This window comes from Oncorhynchus keta, chromosome 10 (assembly GCF_023373465.1).
Source record: "Oncorhynchus keta strain PuntledgeMale-10-30-2019 chromosome 10, Oket_V2, whole genome shotgun sequence".
In the NCBI taxonomy this organism is placed as follows: Eukaryota; Metazoa; Chordata; class Actinopteri; order Salmoniformes; family Salmonidae; genus Oncorhynchus; species Oncorhynchus keta.
In genome coordinates, this window is record NC_068430.1 from 25,156,457 (window position 1) to 25,162,113 (window position 5,657).

The 5,657-nt window shown below is 40.9% G+C and overlaps 1 pseudogene; it reads left to right on the forward strand.

Annotated features, from left to right (window-relative positions):
* The first annotated feature begins 1,073 nt into the window (after positions 1-1,073).
* LOC127931911 (keratin-associated protein 5-1-like) overlaps positions 1,074-5,657 on the forward strand; it is a 17,686-nt pseudogene continuing 13,102 nt past the window's right edge.

Genomic DNA, 5,657 nt, shown 5'->3' on the forward strand with positions numbered 1-5,657 from the left:
TTTTGCTGTAATAGCTACTGTATAGCTACTGTAAATCGGACAGTACAGTTAGATTAACAAGAATTTAAGCTTTCAGCCGATAAGACACTTATTCGTACATAAATGTTTAAAATGCATATTATTTGTGATTATTTATTTGAATTGCGCGCCCTCCAGTTTCTCCTGAACTTGTCCTGCTAGCGGGATCCCTAGCCCTTAAAGTTAGGTGCAGGGAAGCATCCGTTTCTAATTAAGTTCTCATGCTCAAAACATTGCTTCAAGTGACACATTTCTTTATATTTTCCAGTAAATAAAAGTGCCAGTGAGGGAGAATATTACTTGCAAATGGGATTTGTTCCCTATCTGAAATTAATGTTACGCTGCATCAGCTCCTTCTCTGCTCTGGAAAACGAGTTTCTATTGATCTGAGATGAGATTGTTTACCCAGCAGCACTCTGAAAGTGAAAACATGTTTCCCACTCAATCTACAATATCTGAATATCCCAAGGGGATCTGGTGTCCCCTGGACCCTGGTGTTCCATCTCATTTGCATGATCCCAAGACTTTCTCATGCTCTGTTGGCATATGGTTCATCTCATTTCCTTATAGATTTCAGACACACACACATAGACCCAGGAGGTGGCATGTTAAGTCTGCATCACTGGGCCATTAGCCATCCCTGAGAATGGGCAGGCTCAGCTATACATCAAACCCAGCGAGGTACAATGCAGCTGATCTTATTGAACTAACTTCATAGTGTAAATGGCATCATTCCCTTGTCACATGTTGGTCTCCTTCACTGTCTTATGTACAATGTTGTCTTAAAAAATGCTTTTAAAGGCCAACCAGGCACATATTAATTCTATGACAGAAAATATAACAGAAATGTTTATCGGGAGCCATTTTTCTAATCTACGGTTATGGAGACCCAGTATATCTGTATTATAGTCAGCAGATGGCAGCATTTTGATTGTATACCGCCATAGCTTCTGTATTATTCCTATATATGAGAAAATGAATTAATGCTTGCTATTTTACAGTGAATTGTTCTCCCCTCAAGCCCCCCAGTAAATGGATACTTTGCTGATTGTTTGATGGACATTTTAAGATGCATCTATTGTGTGTGTGTGTGTGTGTGTGTGCGTGTGTGCGTGTGTGTGTGTGTGTGTGTGTGTGTGTGTGTGTGTGTGTGTGTGTGTGTGTGTGTGTGTGTGTGTGTGTGTGTGTGATGGACACACTAATGGTAGTTATGTTTCTCTCAATGATAGGGATAATTAGAGTGCAGTGGAAACCGTGTCAATATTCAAGGGGCTTTATTGGAATGGGAACCATATGTTAACATTGCCAAAGCAAGTGAAGTAGATACCATGCAAAAGTGAAATAAACAATAAAAATGAACAGTAAACAATACACTCACAGAAGTTCCAAAAGTATGAAGACATTACAAATGTCTTATTGTGTATATATACTGTACAGTGTTGTAACAATGTGCAAGGGGTTAAAGTACAAAAGGGAAAATAAATAAACATAAATATGGGTTGTATTTACAATGGTGTTTGCTTTTCACTGGTTGCCCTTTTCTTCCGGCAACAGGTCACAAATCTTGTTGCAGTGATGGCACACTGTGGTATTTCACCCAGAATTGTTTGTGCATCTGTGTAATCTGAGGGAAATATGTGTCTCTTATATGGTCATACATTTGGCAGGAGGTATGGAAGTGCAGCTCAGTTTCCACCTCATTTTGTGGGCAGTGTGCACATAGCCTGTCTTCTCTTGAGAGCCAGGTCTGCCTACGGCGGCCTTTCTCAATAGCAAGGCTATGCTCACTGAGTCTGTACATAGTCAAAGCTTTCCTTAATTTTGGGTCAGTCACAGTGGTCCGGTATTCTGCCATTGTGTACTCTCTGTTTAGGGCCAAATAGCAATCTAGTTTGCTCTGTTTTTTAATTAATTATTTCCAATGTGTCAAGTAATTATCTTTTTGTTTTCTAATGATTTGTTTGGGTCTAATTGTGTTGCTGTCCTGGGGCTCTGTGTGGTCTGTTTGTGTTTGAACAGAGCCCCAGGACCAGCTTGCTTAGGGGACTCTTCTCCAGGTTACATTTTCTGTAGGTGATGGCTTTGTTATGGAAGGTTTGGGAATTGCTTCCTTTTAGGTGGTGGTAGAATTTAACATCTCTTTTCTGGATTTTGATCATTAGCGGGTATTGACCTAATTCTGCTCTTCATGCATTATTTGGTGTTTTACGTTGTACACAGAGGATATTTTTGCAGAATTCTGCATGTAATTTGGTGTTTGTGTCATTTTGGACCCCAGACTTCACAACCATAAAGGGCAATGGGTTCTATAACTGATTCAAGTATTTTTAGCCAGATCCTAATTGGTATGTCAAATTTTATGTTCCTTTTTATGACATAGAATGCCTTTCTTGCCTTGTCTCTCAGATTGTTCATAGCTTTGTGAAAGTTACCTGTGGCGCTGATGTTTAGGCCAAGGTATGTATCGTTTTTGTGTGCTCTAGGGCAATGGTGTCTAGATGGAATTTGTATTTGTGGTCCTGGCGACTGGACCTTTTTTGGAACACCATTATTTTGGTCTTACTGAGATTTACTGTCAGGGCCCAGGTCTGGCAGAATCTGTGCAGAAGATCTAGGTGCTGCTGTAGGCCCTCCTTGGTTGGTGACAGAAGCACCAGAACATCAGCAAACAGTAGACATTTGACTTCAGATTCTAGGAGGTTGAGGCTGGGTGCTGCAGACTGTTCTGGTGCCCTCGTCAATTCGTTGATATATATGTTGAAGAGGGTGGGGCTTAAGCTGTATCCCTGTCTCACCCGAAGGCACTGTGGGAAGAAATGTGTGTGTTTTTTGCCTATTTTAACCGCACACTTGTTGTTTGCGTACATGGATTTTATAATGCTGTGTGTTTTCCCCCAACACCACTTTACATAAATTTGTATAGCAGACTTGCACATCATCATCTGCTCATCTATCACTCCAGTGTTAATCTGCTAAATTGTAATTACTTCGCTACTATGGCCTATTTATTGCCTTACCTACTCACGCCATTTGCACACACTGTAAATAAACATTATTTTTTTCTATTGTGTTATTGACTGTACGCTCGTTTATTCCATGTGCAACTCTTGTTGTTTGTGTCGCACTGCTTTGCTTTATCTTGGCCAGGTCGCAGTTGTAAATGAGAACTTGTTCTCAACCAGCTTACCTTGTTCAATAAAGGTGAAATGAAAAAAATAAATAAAAAGACCCTCATGCCAAATTGAGTTGAAATCAACAAAGCATGAGAAGACTTTGCCTTTGTTTTGATTTGTTTGTTTGTCAATTAGAGTGTGCAGGGTGAATACGTGGTCTGTTGTAAGATAATTTGGTAAAAAGCCCATTTGACATTTGGTAACTACATTGTTTTCACTGAGGAAATGTATTAGTCTGCTGTTAATGAAAAGGCAGAATATTTTCCCATGGTTGCTGTTGACGCATATCCCACAGTAGTTATTGGGGTCACATTTGTCTCCACTTTTGTGGATTGGGGTGGTCCGTCCTTGGTTCCAAATATTGAGGAAGATGCCAGAGCTAAGGATGATGTTAAAGAGTTTTAGTATAGCCAATTAGAATTTGTTATCTGTATATTTTATCATTTCATTGAGGATACCATCAACACCAAAGGCCTTTTTGGGTTGGAGGGTTTTTAATTTGCCCTGCAGTTCATTCAAGGTAATTGGAGAATCCAGTGGGTCCTGGTAGTATTTAATAGTTGATTCTCAGATTTGTATTTGATCATGTACATGTTTTTGCTGTTTGTTCTTTATTATAGAGCCAAAAAGACTGGAGAAGTGGTTTACCCATACATTTTGGAGAGATAATGATTTGTGTTGTTGTTTGTTTAGTGTTTTCCAATTTTCTCAGAAGTGGTTAGAGTCTATGGATTCCTCAACTACATTGAGCTGATTTCTGACGTGCTGTTCCTTCTTTTACCGTAGTGTATTTCTGTATTGTTTTAGTGATTCACCATAGTGAAGGCATAGACATGTTTTCTGGGTCTTTATGTTTTTGGTTTGACAGGCTTCTCAATTTATTTCTTAGGATTTTGCATTCTTCATCAAACCATTTGTCATTGTTGTTCGTTTTCTTCGGTTTTCTATTTGACATTTTTAGATTAGATAGGGAAGCTGAGGTCAAATATACTGTTAATATTTTCTACTGCCAAACTTACACATTCACTATTACAGTGTAACGTTTTGTCCAGGAAGTTCTCTAGAAGGGAATGAATTTATTGTTGTCTGTTTCCACACTACATTCCTTCCATCTATAACATTTCTTAATATTACTCAAAGCCTACCATTGACTATGTACATTTTCCAGCGTGCGACAGAGCTACAGGAGTTGTGACCTGTTTTTGTTAGTGATGTTGTCATAGTTGTGCCGAGGGGGGCATATGGGGGAGGGAATGTTGTCACCTCCAAGCAGGTTCTGGCATTTAGGTTGCCACAGACTAGTCCATGTCCCTGGGCCTGGAAATGATTGATTTCCCCCTCCAGGATGGAGAAGCTGTCTTCATGAAAGTATGGGGATTGTGGGGGGATATAGGTAGCACACAGGAGGATATTTTCTCTGTTAAGATAATTTCCTTTTGAATTTCTAGCCAAATGTAAAATGTTCATGTTTTGATTAATTTCATGGAGTGAGTTAGGTCTGCTCTATACTAAATAAGCATACCCCCTGAGTCCCTTCCCTGTTTCACACCTGGTAGTTTGGTGAATGGGGCTACCAGCTTTCTGTAACCTAGAGGGCAACCAGTGGGCCCGTCTCCTCTATACCATCTTTCTTGTAGGATGACAATGTCTGAATTTCTGATTTGTTTGATGAAGTCCAGGTTCCTGCTCTTTAGGCCAAAGGCAGATGACCTCAGGCCTTGGATATTCCAGGATGATATAGTGAAGGCTTCGTGTTCCATAAAGTGTCCAATGTAGTTGGTCATGTGGTTTGGCCTCAGGCCAGTAAGTGTGAGCAGAGCCTGCTGAGCATCTGGTACATGCTATTGGCTTGGGCTAGTGTAAGAGTGGGTGTTGGGACTGTTTGCCTGCTCACGGAGTAGGTGTGACTTCCATGTTGAGGCCCTCTTTGCTGGGTTAGGGTGCATGGTGTGGGCAGGAGGGGTATAGGTCTGATCTGAGGGGGCCTAAATAGGGTGTGGGCATGTTTAACTTGGGGGTGTTGATTAGTGTTGATTAGTTGGGGTGGGGGTGTGGACGTGGCTGGTGGTGTTGTGGTCTGGATGTAAACTTGGCAAAAAAAGAAAGGCCCTCTCACTGTCAACTGCATTTATTTTCAGCAAACTTAACATGTATGAACATAACAAGATTCAAGATTCAACAACTGAGACATAAACTGAACAAGTTCCACAGACATGGAAAAATGAAATAATGTGTCTCTGAACAAAGGGGGGGGGGGATCAAAATCAAAAGTAACAGTCAGTATTTGGTGTGGCCACCAACTGCATTAAGTACTGCAGTGGTCATGTGGTTTGGCCTCAGGCCAGTAAGTGTGAGTGTCCTCCTCATGGACTGCACCAGATTTGCCAGTTCTTGCTGTGAGATGTTACCCCACTCTTTCACCAAGGCACCTGCAAGTTCCCGGACATTTCTGGGGGTAATGACTAG